The sequence below is a fragment of the Martes martes genome (genome assembly GCF_963455335.1).
Source record: "Martes martes genome assembly, chromosome: 5".
Classification (NCBI taxonomy): Eukaryota; Metazoa; Chordata; class Mammalia; order Carnivora; family Mustelidae; genus Martes; species Martes martes.
Window position 1 is genome coordinate 90,999,036 of NC_137892.1, and position 17,819 is coordinate 91,016,854.

Here is a 17,819-nt window from a genome sequence, read left to right on the forward strand (position 1 = left end):
CCCTAGCTGAGTCACCTTGAGCTTCTCTCTGAGCTTTTGAGTCCTTTTCTATTAGGTGAACATTACCATCTATCTGGCTGGATTATTTTGTCACATAATAGATATTTAATAAGTGGTAGTTTATATTATTATTTCCTATAGTATTTCTTAGTAGAAGTATATGATCCAGATTAAGGGCAGAGTTAATTGTTTTTTATTTCCACACCCCTTTCCACAGAAAGAGTAGAGTGAGTGCGAGAGATTGAGAAATGGTGAAACCAGAATTGTTTTTTGTTTGTTTGTTTGTTTGTTTTTTTAAGTTTTAAGAGGATATTTGGTATAAACTTGTCCTTACTGGTGATGAAGATTTAGTGAGCATTACAGTTTTGTTTGCCTCAGTTAAAATTCATTGTTTTAATTGCAAAAGCTAGTTTATAGACTAATAGCCTTGGACAGCAGGCATTGAAGTTGATCAAAGGAGCCAAAGAAAGAACTAAGCCTCGGACTTCTCCCATCTTTCTAGAGCCCTGCAGCCTTGATATTTACATCCTCATTATGTTATATACTTTATTTTTAGTTATAAAACAGGTTTTATTATCTTTATACCTGGATCAACATTAATTAATATAGTAGGTGATTCTCTGACCCATACTTTTACCAACTTAGGGTGAAATCAAAATTGAGGAGTATCATGAAAAATAAAAGGGGCATCTAAACTTGGAGTCCCAGTTATTTGTGCTAAGACTGTATTATAACAGAAGCTTGATAAAGAAAGGCTTCCTTATTTTTGTTTCCCACCCTGCTGCAGCTGTCTTTACCTCCATACAGGACTCCCTGTTAACTGCTCTCTCATTATGATTACGTGCTTGAAGTAATTATTTTTTCTTTTGATTTCAGTAGATCCTAGATGACCTGTCTACTCCCTGACGCTTATAGTATTCTCTTAGGACCTGAGCAAGAAGGGCCTCTGCCCTGGATCTTGTGTGTAGAGGACTCAGATATCACAAACTTTAAAAAGTAGTGTCATTTGGGATCCAACACTCAACGCTGGTAGAGCAACTTGTCATCCAGACATTTACTCTAGTAACTAACAGCTTTCAGGTCCCAGATACACTTCTCCTTGTCACTTTCCCTGAAGCCCTGGAAACAAATGTCATGAAGGTTATGGGCTGTTGATGCATGTTTATGGACACTGCTTTGATGTGTAGAGGAAATATGTAGTTGCAGAACTTCATAGGTGAAAGGATAGATTAATTAACTTAGCCTAAGTGTGATAAATTCCTGTATAATGAATTAATCACTTTCCAATACTGCTAACCATCTTTTTTCTTGTTTCTCTTTCTTTTTTTTTTTAAATTTTTATTTATTTATTTGACAGACAGAGATCACAAGTAGGCAGAGAGGCAGGCAGAGAGAGAGGGGGAAAGCAGGCTCCCCGCTCAGCAGAGACCCCGATGCGGGGCTTGATCCCAGGACCCTGGGATCATGACTTGAGCCAAAGGCAGAGGCTTTAACCCACTGAGCCACCCAGGTGCCCCTCTTCTTTCTCTTTCTATTCCAGTTTGTGTTTCTACTTAAAAAATTAGGTTAATATTTTAAACAGTGGTCCATGGTAGCTGAGGGATATTCTGCAATATTAAGCAATTCATATTACTCTTAAACTTTATGTATGAGAGTCCAGATAAAATTTAAGTGATGCCTGTGGTTGACGTTAGCAATAAAATAAATGAGCCTTGATAGACTTGTGAGTAGTTCTATTTTTGAAAAATACATAATAGAGTTTTAATAAGTTTTTTAAAAAATTACATAACAATTTCAACTTTATTATAATTTTATTTAAATTGGTATTTGTTAATTATAATTTGTATATTGCCTTTTAATTTTATAGTTAATTTTTGGCAGTTTAGAAAAAAGATTATATTTGGAAACAAATATAAAAATAATTGTAGGGGCTCCTGAGTGGTACAGTTGGTTAAGCTTCCCACTCCTGGTTTTGGCTCAGGTCGTGATCTCAGGGTTGTGAGATGGAGAGCCCTGTGTCCAGCTCCATGCTCAGCGTGAAGTCTGCTTGAGATTCTCTCCCTCTGCCCCTCCTGTTTATTCTCTCTCTCTCTCAAATAAATAAATCTTGAAAAAACTAATTTTAGTTTTTGATTTTGCACAATTAATATATATATTTTGATGATAGTGTGTTCAAATTTTGTAAACTTTGAATAAATTTTATTTTTAATCCTTTAGATCCTTACTGGCAATATGACACAGAGCATGAGAAAGCCTTATTTATAACAACATAACTAGTGATTTGGATGAAATTAAGGTAAGAAAAATAAATTTTTTGGAACACATCATAATTTATGCATTATGTGTGTCTTTATTTTTATTATTTATCCATACATTGCCTGCTTATCAACATTAAACCCAGACATGTGCAGTAATACTTAAATTCAGTGGTCTTTGATATTTTGTCAACTTTTAGTCAACTTGGTCTTTTAGTCAAGTTTTAGTTAACTTATTTTTTTTGGTAAAAATTATAGCTCTGCATTATGCTAAATTTTGTCAAGGTATATGGATTAAATACTTCTCCAATTTTATTTCGTATCTCTGTATCCCTCCCTTCCCCACAAGTTCCTCCCAACCCCAGTTTTAGGGAGAAGTTTTACTAGGGAGCAGTGCGATCCGTTTTACAGGAACTCTGGGCTGGTGGCTCACTTTTATACCTGTCTTAGGATCAGATCTCACCTTCTCTTACCTCTCTTTGATGATGGCTGATCTGGTTTGGTGAGGGAGGGTAGAGGTAGAGGTGGGAATTGGTAATGTAATCCAGGAGATATTTCAAAGACACATGATAATAATAACTTATGGATAATAATAACTTATGGATAAAACATAATTTAACAAATGTTGTACCCCTATTACAAACAGTGTCACATTATCAACAACAACCTCATTTGTGACTCAATATTAGCCCACATTCATTTCTAGGAATTATCCTAGGGAAGTGACAATCTGGGACGCAGTGATGTCTGGACATGTTGGTTATACCCTCATATCCAAGCCTAATCAGTGTACTGTGATGGTATGGCAGACAAATGTGTCAAAGTATGAAAACCTCCAAAAGAACTTTCACTAGAATTTTATTTGAAATGTTGGGGTCAGTTAATTCCAAATATTCCTTTCATTTCCTTCGTCCTTGGGTATTCGTCACAAAGCAAGTTCTTGCAGGCACGGTTCTCCTCCTACACCCTCTTGCCCATTTCATTCAGAACTTCACATGGTCCTTCTCACAGGTTGTGTATATTCAGTCGATTCTCAAAGATTCCATATTTATGAATTCACTTAACTTACTAAGATTTATTTGTAGCCCCCCAGTCAATACCCTGCTTTAGTGGCCATTCATGGGCATGTGTGGAGTGGTGAAAAACTGGTATCACCTGACGAGCACCATGTTTCCAGCTGAGGTTGAACAAGGTAACTATTCTTTCTGTTTTGGCTCTTGTACTGTGTTTAAGTGTCCTTTTTGTGGTCTGTTTAGTGGCATATTTTCCACATTTTTGTGCTTTTTGTTGGTGATTTCACTGTTTAATATAGTCCTCCATCAGATGCCTGTGTGGCTCAGCCAGTTAAGCGTCTGCCTTCAGCTCAGGTCATGATCCCAGGATCCTGGGATCGAGTCCCACGCTGGGCTCCTTGATCAGCCTGCTTCTCCCTCTCCTGCTTGTGCTTTCTCTCTCTCCGACAAATAAATAAACAAAATCTTTGAAAAAAGACATAGTTCCCATCTATAGGGCTGAAGTGCTGTCCAGTATTCCTAAGTGCAAGATGGCTGTAATGTGCCTTACAGAGAAAGTGTCTGTGTTAGATAAGCTTCATTGGGGCTATACTTATACTGCTATAGTTATGGTTATATAGTTATACTGCTGTTGCATGAGTGTACTAAATAAGTATCTTTAAACAGAAGTCTCTTTATTTATTTTATTTTGTTTTGTTTTTTTACATGTTGGGTGTCTGGTTTATTCAAACTGTCAGTCAGAGGCCCCCACCTCCGCCCTGGGCCAGGCACAGGAAGTGAGTAACTGGGAGCTATGGAGCTGAATAGGGCAGGGCTGGGCAGGTATCAGAAGATAAAAGGAGCTCAGCTGAGCAGCCAGAGCAGCATCAGGGCCAGGCTGAGCAGGAAGGAAAGGCCAAAGCCTGCAGAGTCCAGCCCCACTCATGGCTTCAGCATAGAACCTCACCACATCCCTGTTGGGATTGCCCTGGGCTGGGTCAAACCATATCTGGATGCAGGAGCCACTGCCTCAGCTGTAGCTGCTCAGTTTGTAAGAGTGGCTCCAGATCTCACTGTACAGAGCGGCAGGTGCAGGGAAGGAGAAAGGGAAGGGGTGCAGGGATCTCCCACTGGGTACCACTTTTACCTTGACGTCCAGTCCTGGCCTTTGTGCCAGTTGTTCTCATAGGGTTAGGAAGTGTGGCAGCCTTCCCAGCAGTGCAGACAGCCCTCTTCAGCCCTCTTCACATAGGGTCACATTCAAGATGCGCTCTTTGTGCCAGCTGTGGATCACCTGCTGGCCCCAGAGCCCCAGGTTAGGAGCACTCATACTGGTAGGTGTCCTGGATGAGGTACTGTTTGCAAGCAGGTGCCGTCTGTCCGCAGTGGTCCCAGTTCAGTCCGTATAGGTGGGAAATACCCTTATGGGCTTCCCAGGTGATGTTGGCAAAGCAGCAGGGATTCCTCTTCCAGGGGCTGCATTGCTTTATGCAGCTTGTCCTCTGGCCTTGGCTTTTCCTTGCAGGGCTTGACATCCATACAGACATTGAGAAGCTCAGTCCTGGGCTGGGCTGCCGATACTGCGGCTGCCCCCACCCGAAGGAGCAGCAGCTGTGTTAACCACCAGCTGGGCCATGTCAGTCTCTGAGTCCTGTGACAACTGGGGAGTGTTAAGTCCTCCAAAGACCTCAGAAAGTAAAGGGCCACTGGATCCCTCACACCTCTCTTCTGGCTTCGTAAGTTGAACAAAAGTATCTTTTTTTTTTTTTTTAAAGATTTTTTATTTATTTATTTGACACACAGAGATCACAAGTAGGCAGAGAGGCAGGCAGAGGGAGAGAGGGGGAAAAGCAGGCTCCCCACTGAGCAGAGACCCCCCCCTATGTGGGACTCGATCCCAGAACCCTGGGATCATGACCTGAGCCGAAGGCAACAGCTTAACCAACTGAGCCACCCAGGCGCCTCTGAACAAAAGTATCTTTAAAAATAAATTCAAAACAAGGTTATGTATTGATTGGTTGTTAACATGACTAGAGGCCCACAAGAATCCAATCTTGTGTTTTTCCTAGTGTTCACTAATTCACTGTTCATGGCAAATTTATAGGACATAACTACTGTACTTTATGAGCATTGGCTTTGCCTATCTTTCTATGTATCTCAAGCTCCCCATTGCCATTTCAGAACACTTTTTTTCCAAATTTGAGGAATTTCAGTCCAATTAGGTGTACCCCTTTAACCTTTTACTTTGCTGTAATTTTCTGATTCAGTTCATTATGTTCTTTCTCACCTCTAAGTTCAACAAACATTAATGCAGTTGAACTGATTGATCTTTATTGCTTTTTGCATCTTGCTTAAGAAATTCTTCCCTATCCTGAGGTCGTGAAGATATTCTGCTGTACAGTCTTTTAAAAGCTTTTCAGCTTTTTTTTTTTAAAAAAGATTTTACTTGGCTATTTGACAGACAGATCACAAGTAGGCAGAGAGGCAGGCAGAGAGAGCGAGAAGGGGAAGCAGGCTCCCCGCCAAGCAAAGATCCCGATGCAGGGCTCACTCCCAGGACCCTGGGGTCACGACCTGAGCCGAAGGCAGAGGCTCCAACCCACTGAGCCACCCAGGCGCCCCAGCTTTTTTTTTTTTTTTTTTTTAAGGTTTATTTATTTAAGAGAGAGGGATAGTGTGCCCATGCATGGTAGGGGGAGGGGCAAAGGGAGAGAGAATTCCAAGCAGACCCTGCACTGAGCATGGAGCCCGACATGGGGCTCGATTTCACGATGCTGCAATCATGACCTGAGCTGAAACCAAGAGTAGGATGCTTAGGTGACTGAGTCATCCATTATCCCCCCAAATTTTTCAGTTTTGACTTTCACATTTCGGTTTATAATCTACTTGAAATTGATATTTTTATGGTGTAAGTTAGAAATACAATTTCATTTTATTCTCATAGACACTTGATTATCCCAGAACTTTTTATCGAAAAGGCAGTCTTTTTCTCACTACTTTTCAGTGGCATCTCTGTCATTTATCAAGGGTTTACATATGTATAGTTCTATTTCTGGCTATTTTGTTCTTTTTTTTTAAATTTTAAGATTATTTATTTATTTAGGGTGCCTGGGTAGCTCAATTGGTTGGGTGGCTGCCTTCAGCTAGGGTCGTGATCCTGGAGTCCTGGGATCGAGTCCCGCATCAGGTTCCCAGCTCCACGGGGAGTCTGCTTCTCCTCTGACCTTCTCCCCTCTCATGCTCTCTCTCACTGTCTCTCTCTCTCAAATTAAAAACAAGATTATTTGGAAGAGAGGGAGAGAGAGAGAAAGAGGGAACTCATGAGTAGAGGGGAAGGGGCAGAGGGAGAGGGAGAAGCAGACTCCCCACTAAGCAGGGAGCCCAATGAGGGCCTGGATCCCAGGACCCTGAGATCATGACCTGACCCGAAAGCAGACAAGTAACTGACTAAGACATCCAGGCCCCCCACAAATAAAATCTTTAATAAAAAGGAATTATGGGTATGGCTATTTGTATAGGGAGCTGATTAAAATGAATAAAAAATCAAGTGTGTTTTTGAGAAAGAATTGTTCGTCAAAAGTACCACCAGCCTGCATTCAGAGTCTGTAATTGGTGGCCCCACAATTCTATGGAAAGGAAACATGTAGAGAAAGCTTCTAAGTCCCCAAACAGGGCATATTTTCCAAGGCCCTCTTCATAGTGACTAATAATAATTGATAAGGAACACCTTGCCAGATGGCAGAACCGAGGGCCACGGTGAGCAGTGTTTTAGGGAGTCACTCCTAGTTAGAGAAAAACAAGACCCATTCAAGAAATATTCCACTTTCCTAGAGTAGGAATGCTTGTAATTGTCTGCCCATTGGGATTTAGAATTGTGTCTTCCGTCTTTATCCTTCCAAATGAGAGTTTTATTGGAATTATCCTGACCCTGTTCTACTCTCATGTATATATATTGGGGTGGGGTGAAGCATAACTTGGATTACTAGTTAACAGGTATCTAGGTTAAAAATGAACCTCTTCTAGATCTGATATTGAAATGAACACATCTGAGATCTTGGACTTTGAGCTCAGAGCAGTGACTGTGTAGGACCCTAGGGTCTTCCCTGTTGGAGAGGAGGTAAGTATTTAGTATGTGATGGGATGGGAACTGAATATTTAGTAATAAGAAGCATGGACTGTGATGTTTTTTTAAATTATTTATGGAATTTGGTACCCATCTTTACAAGAGGATTGTACTCAAAATAAACAGAAGTGATGTATATTGCCTCTTTCAGAAGATTTAAGGGTTGCCTTGTGCTTTGTCATAAGTCTCTTTGCTTTCTCCTATGACAGGCATTAATGTTTCAGATAATGGCTTACTTGCCAGTCTTGGTCCCATAGCAAAGAAGATACCAGCTGAAGTGCTGACCCACAGTGAACACAGAAAGCACAAAACAAATGTTTGTGGTCAGAAGCGACTGGGATATTTGACATTTATTGTTGCCACATAACCTATTCTTCCATGGCCAATACAACCATGTTTACAATATTAAAAAAGACAAAATGCAAGCCTAAAATTATCTTCAGAAAGTAGAAAATTATAAAAAGGAGCAGAAAATATTTGAAAAAGAACCAAATAGAGCTTCAAGAAATGATAAGTATATAACCTAAAAAAAATTCAGTTTAATAGTTTGACAGAAGATTGATCAAAGCTAAAGAGAGAATTAGTGAACTAGAACATAGATCTGTAAATACTACCAGGAATGCTTTTAAGAGAGACCAAAAAAAGATGGAAAACACAGAAGTGGAATTAAGATGTATGGTGGATAGAGTAAGAGGATTTATTCATTTAGTTGGGATTACATAAGAAAAGTTGAGAAAGAATGGGGCAGAGGCAATATTTGAAGATGTAATGACTGAAACTCTTTTATAATGAATTAAAGAAGCTCAATAATCCCAAATAGTATCAATAAAAAGAAATCTAGTCACATTATAGAAACTACAAAAATAGACAAAGAAAACAAAATCTCAGAAGCACCAGAGGAACAGAGTGGATGACTTCAAAGGAGCAGTAGTTGGGTTAATAGTTAACTTCCTAACAGCAACAGTGCAAATCAGGTGATAGTGGAATGGTATCTTGAAAGGGCTCACATAAAATATCTGCCCATGTAGAACTGGAATTAAAGATATCTTTCATGAATGAGGGTGAAAGAATAATAGACAAAACCTGATAAACCGAAAGGCGAGAGAGTTGATTTCTAGCAGATGCTACCTATAGGAAATTCTGAAGAATGAACTTGAGACAGAAGGAAAGTGATCCTTGAGGGAGGAGCTGAGGTGCAAGAAGGAAAGAAGAGCAAAGAAGGTGGCAAATATATGGGTAGATACTGTAAAGCCAGCAATAATAATGTCCCAGTGTGGTTAAATAAGTAAAATGCACACCAGTAACAACAGCCATGATTTAATCCAGGAGGGGGCTAGTGCATTTTAAAAGATCCTCATATCACCTGAAAATAGTTGGTAAAGATGCTCTTTAGCTTTGGCTTTGCTAAAGTAAATATGCACACAGTTGTTTCTAGGGTAACTACTACAAGAAGTAGAACCAGTGCATTATTTCCAAACCAGTCCCTGAAGAAAAGGAATGATAAAATACTCACTGTTGGCGGGTGGAAGTTTGTCAAAGCAACAAGGATGACTTTCAGGTTTCTAAATTTGGCAATGAGGTGGATGAGAATACTCTTCACTGAAGTAGACAACAGGAGGAAGAGGAAGTGTGGAAGGAGGACGGTGAGTTCCCTGTGTGGGACAAGTTGAATGTGAGGTGTCTGAGGGATGACTGAGTGGGGATGACCAGGAGACAGCTGTTGAGTGTCCTCAGGGAGGCACAGGGCCGAGGCAGGTTTTTGTTTTTGTTTTTGTTTTTTGACCTTTTTGTTTGTTTGGTTTTGGGAGCTTCTTTATTTTTTAAATTAATTACTTTATTAACATATAATATATTATTTGCCCCAGGGGTACAGGTCTGTGAATTGTCAGAATTGTACATTTCATAGCACTCACCAAAGCACATACCATTCCCAATGTCCATAACCCAACCACCCTCTCCCTACCCTCATCCCCTCAGCAACCCTCAGTTTGTTTTGTGAGATTAAGAGTCTCTTATGGTCTGTCTCCCTTCCGATCCCATCTTGTTTCATTTTTTCCTTCCCTATCCCCCACGGCCCCCCGACCCTGCCTCTCAAATTCCTCATATCAGAGAGATCCTGTGATAATGGTTTTTCTCTGATTGACTTATTCCACTCAGCATAATACCCTCTCATTCCATCCATGTGGTTGCAAATGGCAAGATTGCATTTCTTGTGATGGCTGCATAGTATTGCATTGTATATATATACCACATCTTCTTTATCCATTTGTCTGTTCATGGCCATTTAGGTTTTTTTTCATAGTTTGGTTATTGTGGACATTGCTGCTATAAACACTGGGGTGCACGTGCCTCTTCAGATCCCTACATTTATATCTTTAGGGTAAATACCCAGTGGGAACTCCATGCTGTTTTCCAGAGTGGCTGCACCAGCTTGCATTCCCACCAACAGTGTAGGAGGGTTCCCCTTTCTCCGCATCCTCACCAGCATCTGTCGTTTCCTGACTCATTAATTTTAGCCATTCTTACTGGAGTGAGGTGGTATCTCAATGTGGTGTTGATTTGTATTTCCCTGATGCCAAGTGATATGGAGCACTTTTTCCTGTGTCTTTTGGCCATCTGGATGTCTTCTTTGCAGAAATGTCTGTTCATGTCCTCTTCCCATTTCTTGCTTGGATTATTTGTTCTTTGGGTGTTGAGTTTGCTAAGCTCTTTATAGATTTTGGATACTAGCCCTTTATCTGATATGTCATTTGCAAATATCTTCTCCCATTCTGTCAGTTGTCTTTTGGTTTTGTTGACTGTTTCCTTTGCTGTACAAAAGCTTTTGATCTTGATGAAGTCCCAATAGTTCATTTTGCCCTTGCTTCCCTTGCCTTTGGCGATGTTCCTAGGAAGAAGTTGCTGCGGCTGAGGTTGAAGAGGTTGCTGCCTGTGTTTTCCTCAAGGATTTTGATGGATTCCTGTCTCACATTGAGGTCTTTCATCCATTTGAGTCTCTTTTTGTGTGTGGTGTAAGGAAATGGTCCAGTTTCATTCTTCTGCACGTGGCTGTCCCATTTTCCCAACACCATTTGTTGAAGAGACTGTCTTTTTTCCATTGGACATTCTATCCTGCTTTGTCGAAGATTAGTTGACCATAGAGTTGAAGGTCTATTTCTGGGCTCTCTATTCTGTTCCATTGATCTATGTGTCTGATTTTGTGCCAGTACCATACTGTCTTGATGATGACAGCTTTGTACTAGAGCTTGAAGTCTGGAATTGTGATGCCACCAACTTTGGCTTTCTTTTTCAACATTCCTCTGGCTATTCAGGGTCTTTTCTGGTTCCATATAAATTTTAGGACTGTTTGTTCCATTTCTTTGAAAAAAAAACTTGATGGTATTTTGATAGGGATTGCATTAAATGTGTATATTGCTTTAGGTAGCATAGACATTTTCACAATATTTGTTCTTCCAATCCATGAGCATGGAACGTTTTTCCATTTCCTTATGTCTTCCTCAATTTCTTTCATGAATATTTTCTAGTTTTCTGAGTATAGATTCTTTGCCTCTTTGGTTAGATTTATTCCTAGGTATCTTATGGTTTTGGGTGCAATTGTAAATGGAATTGACTCCTTAATTTCTTTTTCTTCTGTCTTATTGTTGGTGTATAGAAATGCAACTGATTTCTGTGCATTGATTTTATACCATGACACTTTACTGAATGCCTGTATGAGTTCTAACAGTTTTGGAGTGGAGTCTTTTGGGTTTTCCACATAAAGTATCATATCATCTGCAAAGAGTGAGAGTTTGACTGCTTCCTTGCTGATTTAGATGCCTTTTATTTCTTTCTGTTGTCTGATTGCTGAGGCTAGGACTTCTAGTACTATATTGAATAGCAGCAGTGGTAGTGGACATCCTTGCCATGTTCCTGACCTCAGGGGAAAAGCTGTCAGTTTTTCCCCATTGAGAATGATATTTGGTGTGTGTTTTTCATAGATGGCTTTGATGATATTGAGGTATGTACCCTCCATGCTTACACTGTGAAGAGTTTTGATCAAGAAAGGATGCTGTACTTTGTCAAATGCTTTTTCAGCATCTATTGAGAGGATCATATGGTTCTTGTTCTTTCTTTTATTAATGCATTGTATCACGTTGATTTGCAGATTTTGAACCAAACTTGCAGCCCAGGAATAAATCCCACTTGGTCGTGCTGAATAATCCTTTTAATGTACTGTTGGATCCTATGGGCTAGTATTTTAGTGAGAATTTTTGCATCTGTGTTCATCAACGATATTGGTCTGTAATTCTCCTTTTTGATGGGGTCTTTGGTTTTGGGATCAAGGTAATGCTGGCCTCATAAAATGAGTTTGGGAGTTTCCTTCCATTTCTGTTTTTTTGGAACAGTTTCAGGAGAATAGGTATTAATTCTTCTTTAAATGTTTGGTAGAATTCCCCTGGGAAACCATCTGGCCCTGGGCTCTTGTTTGTTGGGAGATTTTTGATGACTGCTTCAATCTCCTTACTGGCTATGGGTCTGTTCAAGTTTTCTATATCTTCCTGGTTCAGTTTTGGTAGTGTATACGTCTCTAGGAATGCATCCATTTCTTCCAGATTGTCGTTTGCTGGTGTATAGTTGCTCATAATATGTTCTTGTAATTGTTTGTATTTCTTTGGTGTTGGTTGTGATTTCTCCTCTTTCATTCATGATTTTCTTCATCTGAGTCCTTTAATTTTCATTTGTTTCTATGAATTTTTCAATTCTTCTTTAATTTTCTGGTTGACCCATTCATTCTTTAGTAGGATGCTCTTTAGCCTCCATGTATTTGTGTTCTTTCCAACTTTCCTCTTGTATTTGAGGTTCAGAGCTTCAGAGCACTGTCATCTGAAAATATACAGGGAATGATCCCAATCTTTTGGTACTGGTTGAGACCTGATTTGTGACCCAGGATGTGATCTATTCTGCAGAATGTTCCATGTGCACTAGAGAAGAATGTGTATTCTGTTGCTTTGGGATGGAATGTTCTGAATATATCTGTGATGTCCATCTGGTCCAGTGTGTCATTTAAGGCCTTTATTTCCTTGTTGATCTTTTGCTTGGATGATCTGTCCATTTCAGTGAGGGGGTTGTTAAAGTCCCCTACTATTGTATTATTGTTGATTTGTTTCTTTGATTTTGTTATTAATTGGTTTATATAATTGGCTGCTCCCATGTTAGGAGCATAGATATTTAAACTCGTTAGATCTTCTTTTTGGACAGACCCTTTAAGTATAATATAGTGTCCTTCCTCATCTCTCATTATAGTCTTTGACTTAAAATCTAATGTATCTGATATGAGGATTGCCACCCCAGCTTTCTTTTGATGTCCATTAGCATGGTAAATTGTTTTCTACCCCCTCACTTGAAATCTGGAGGTGTCTTTGATTCTAAAATGAGTTTCTTGTAGACAGCATATTGATGGGTTTTGTTTTTTTGTCCATTCTGATACCCTGTGTCTTTTGATTGGGACATTTAGCCCATTTACATTCTGGGTAACTATTGAAAGATAAGAATTTAGTGTCATTGTATTGCCTGTGAGGTGACTGTTACTGTATATTGTCTCTGTTCCTTTCAGGTCTACTACTTTTAAGCTCTCTCTTTGCTTAGAGGATCCCTTTCAATATTTCCTGTAGAGCTGGTTTGGTGTTTGCAGGTTCTTTTAATTTTTGTTTGTCCTGAAGCTTTTTATCTCTCCTTCTATTTTCAGTGATGGGCTAGCTGGATATAGTATTCTTGGCTGCATATTTTTTTCATTTAGTGCTCTGACTATATCATGCCAGTTCTTTCTGGCCTGCCAGGTCTCTGTGGATAAGTCTGCTGCCAATCTAATATTTCTACCATTGTATGTTATAGGATTCTTATTCTGAGCTGCTTTCAGGATTTTCTCTTTGTCACTAAGACTTGTAAGTTTTACTATTAGATGATAGGGTGTGGACCTATTTTTATTGATTTTGAGGGGGTTCTCTGTGCCTCCTGGATTTTGATGCTTGTTCCCTTTGCCGTATTAGGGAACTTCTCTACTATAATTTCCTTCTGTATACCTTCTGCCTCTCTCTCTCTCTTTCTTCTTCTGGAATCCCAATTCTTCTTTTTTTTTTTTTTAAGATTTTATTTATTTATTTGACAGACAAGTAGTCAGAGAGGCAGGCAGAGAGAAAGAGGAGAAAGCAGGCTCCCTGCTGAGCAGAGAGCCCGATTCGGGGCTTGATCCCAGGACCCTGGGATCATGATCTGAGCTGAAGGCAGAGGCTTTAACCCACTGAGCCACCCAGACACCCCTGGAATCCCAATTATTCTAATATTGTTTTGTCTTATGGTATCACTTATCTCTCAAATTCTCCCTTAATGGTCCAGTAGTTGTTTGTCTCTCTTTTGCTTTGCTTCTTTATTTTCTGTCATTTGGTCTCCTATATATCATTAATTTTCTCTTCTGCCTCATTTGTCCTAGCAGTAAGATCCTCCATTTTTTATTGCACCTCATTAATAGCTTTTTTTTTTTTTTACTTCAAGTTGGTTAGATTTTAGTTCTTTTATTTCTCCAGAAAGGGCTTTTATTTCTCCAGACAGGTTTTCTCTACTATCTTCCATGCCTTTTTCAAGCCCAGCTAGCACCTTGGAATCATCATTTTGAACTCTAGTTCTGACATATTACCAATGTCCGTATTGATTAGGTCCCTAGCTGTTGGTACTGTCTCTTGTTCTTTTTTTTTGTGGTGAGTTTTTCCACCTTGTCATTTTATCAAGATAAGAATATATGAATGAGAGAATAAAATACTAAAAGGGTGGTAAAGACCCCAGAAAAATGTACGCTATCCAAATCAGAAGAAACCTAGAACCGGGGGGAGGAGGAAGGGGGGAGAAAAGAAATAAAAATTAAAAAATATAAAATATAAAAAATATGTATATATTAGACGGTTGAATAGAACATAGCCACCCACTTGATTTTGGGTGTATTCTGGTCCCTTTTAAGAAACTCTCTCCCAAAATTTTAAAGAAAGAAAAACATATATATACAAAAATATGAGTAAACACAGTGAAGGGATGCGATATGACTGTAAAGATGAAAATTTTAAAAAATTCTAGAAAAGGAATTGATAAGATAATTTGGTTGGAAAAAGAAAAAAAAGAGAGATTGTGATCAGGCTGGAGACTAGAATAAAGCCAAGTGCTAGATTTAGGGTATATTTTGATCTATTAGAAGAAATTGTATCCCAAAATTTTAAGAAAAAAAACCTATATGTATACAAAAAAATAAGGTTAAATACAATGAAGGGATAAAATATGAGTATAACAATGAAGACTTTAAAAGATTTAAAAAAAAGTTATTGTTAAGATAAACTAGTTTAAAAGTGCTGAAAGAAGAACGAGGAAAAGTTAAAAGAAATAGAATAAGAAAAAAGGTAAAATAAAAAAATTTAACTTTGCAAGACTAAAGGATCATGGTGAAAAAGCCATGAATTCTATGTGTTGCTTTCCCCTAGCTCTGGAGTTCCACCATTCTGGTAGAACAGTGAACTTGGTCTTGGCTGGATGTTCTTGCTGATCTTCTATGGGAGAGGGGACTGTTGCAGTGATTCTCCAATGTCTTTTCCCAAGGCAGAATTGCACCACTCTTGCCAGAGGCCAGGCTAAGTAATCTGCTTGGGTTCGCTCTCAGTAGCTTTTTTTTACCTGAACACTTTCTGTACAGCCTTGGAGGTCGGGAATGAAAATGGCAGCCTCACGTTCCCCGGCCCGGAGGAGCCAAGCCCTAGGGGCCCCACTCCTCAGTGCGCCCTCAGCGAAAAGCAGGCAATCCCTCCTATCTCCCTGGTCTCTGGCCACGCTCTGTGCTCACCTGGCCTGTGACTGAGTGTTTCTGTCTGGTACGTGGCTCTGTTTGGAGTCTCCAAACCCAGTAGATTCCTGATGCGCACTACCGCACCATTCTTCCTGGAGGAGGAAGGAGAGGGTCTCTCCAGATCTGCCACTTGTGGAGTCACTGCTCGAAGAGCAGTGGCTAGACTGTGCCTTGGATCATGGTTTAAGGTAACCCCAAGCTGAGACCGCACTGTTTGGCTCTGTCTCTGTAGTCGACTTCCCCACTCTGATACCTGGGGGCTCTACCACACTCAGACACTCCCGGTCTTTCTATGACCCCGCAGGGTCTGAGACCACACTGTCCCTGTGAGGGCTCCACCCCCACTCAGCTTCTGGAGGGATGTCCCTCAGTGGAGCAGACTTCTTAAAAGTTCTGATTTTGTGCTTGACTGCTCCACTACTTCCTGAGAGTCAGCCCCTCCCACCGCGGTCTGTCTTCCCATTGTTTTGGATTCACCTCTCTGCATGTCCTCCCTTACAGAAAGTGGGCGATTTTCTGTTCCTAGACTTGCCGCTCTTCGTCTCTTCTATCTTTTGTTGAGTTTGTAGGTGTTTGGAATGATTTGATAACTATCGAGCTGAACTCCTGGGACCCGATGTCATTTCAGTCTGCTACTCCTCCGCCATCTTGCTTTGATCCTTGGGAGATTCTTCTTAAGTTTATTTTTTTCTTCTTCTTAAGTTTAAAGTGATTCTTAGTTTTTTCCTCAACTTATAAATTTGCTTGACTGTTTTGAGTTAATCTTGGCTCCACTGTCTTCATACACATTTTTAACAGATTTTTCCAGTATCACCTGGAGCAAAATTGTGAAATTGATGTCTCTGGAAACCTTTTTATTTTTTTTATTTTTTTTCCTCTGGAAACCTTTTTAAAAAGTAAAGTGCTTTTCTGCTATAAAAAGATTGAATTTGTCCTCCCCACCCCCCCACTTCCCCCCACCTCCAGAGGGCTGGATTTTTCCAAGTACAAGAATAATTGTGTTTTGGTTTTTATTTTCTGGATTTTTTTTTAACTGTATTTAAGAATTTATTTTCTACTCTTCTCTGCCATCTGGTGGCTTATGAATGGAACATTGCATTTGGAAGGAAAACAAGGAATTGGAGCTATTTTGAGATATGTAACTTACTGAAGAGAAGCAATATATGGTTGTATGTGTTTAACTTTGAAATTACCAAATCACAGCAGTAGTTTTGGGACACAGAAATTTGTCTGTCTGTGGTATTTTCTGGATTTGGTACCCACTCCTCTTTACCTCCTGTGTCCTTCACCTTCTAGAATTTTTGACCTCCTGTGTAGTGCTGAGGAAACTGAGTAATCAAAGTTACAAATTTCCTTCTGCATTTAATTAAAGGCTTGTTGGGTTTATGACATGTATGAGTGGTCTCCTTTAGTTTCCATTTGGACATCATCTCCTCTGCTATCTCTGTAACACCTTGTACTAGGCAGAAAAACAACCTCCACAAAGATGTCTATATCTTTATCCCCAGACCTGTGAATGTGGTACCTTATGTGGCATAATGTGCTTTTAGGTAAGATTAAGGCCAACGACCTTAAGAGAGGAAGACTATTTGGGGTTATCTGGGTGGGTACAGTTTAGTCATATGGGCCCCTCTCCTTGTTGTAGTCAGAGAGTCAGAGAAAGGGGACTAGGGAGAGAGATCAAAGATGGGAGTGAAAAAAAAAACAAACCCAGAAATTTGAAGTGTGAAAGAAACTAGACTGACTTTGTAGATGGAGGGAGGGGGCCACGAGCCAGGGAATGTGAGTGGCCTCTAGAAAGAAACCTTCTCTCTGCTATAGCCTCCAGAAAAGAATGCAGCCTTATTAACAGCTTAATTATAGCCTAGTGAAACTCGCGTCAGACTTCTTACATGTACAAGTGTAAGATAATAAATTTGTGTTGTTTTAAGCCACTGGGTTTGACCTAATTTGTTACGACTATGATGGAAAACACCCCATGTTTTGTTAGAATTGGGTCTGGTCTGGAGGCCTGGATTGGGAGGAGTGCAGAGCTAGCTTGAATTTGATCTAGTGGCAAACCTAGAGAACTGGTTGGTAATAAACTAGTTTCTTCAGCAAGTTTAATGATGCTCCTCTCTTTCCAAGTTATGTTGTGACCCTGTAAGAACCCATCTATCCTATTATTTTCACTCTCCTCTGTTTCTGGACTGTGTTGCCCCTTCCTTTTTCAACGTGTCCCTCCTCTTTTCTTGACTAAAGGCAGGAGTTTGAAACAGATTTGCTTATCATGTGAGGGCGAGTTCACAGTCCTTGACAATGAAAGTCTCATAATTTAGTGGGAGAAACTGACAAGTAAACAAATACTGCAAATCTGTCTGATAAAAGCAATAATAAGAGTGAGCATGGGATAGAGGCCTCTAACCTGGCCAACAAATTCAGGGGGCTGATTGATTCTTTTAATTCATTATCACAGATCATAACTGAGAACTGCAGATTTTCTGGAAATACTCCTAAATTTCCCAGCAATCTTAAATTCATCCCGCCATTCTCAGAAACAGCTCTTTCTCCTCTCTCTCCACAGGCTTTCTTCATTCCTCTTTCTGGTGGCT

General features: G+C 39.9%; 1 pseudogene across 1 annotated transcript; it reads right to left on the reverse strand.

Moving 5' to 3' along the window:
- Window positions 1-4,001: 4,001 nt before the first annotated feature.
- Window positions 4,002-17,748, reverse strand: LOC308343330 (folate receptor alpha-like; annotated as a pseudogene). The gene is made up of 3 exons: window positions 17,633-17,748; window positions 8,884-9,022; window positions 4,002-4,858 (listed from the first exon to the last, which is right to left on the reverse strand). The product of its transcript is annotated as a folate receptor alpha-like (transcript).
- Window positions 17,749-17,819: the final 71 nt, after the last annotated feature.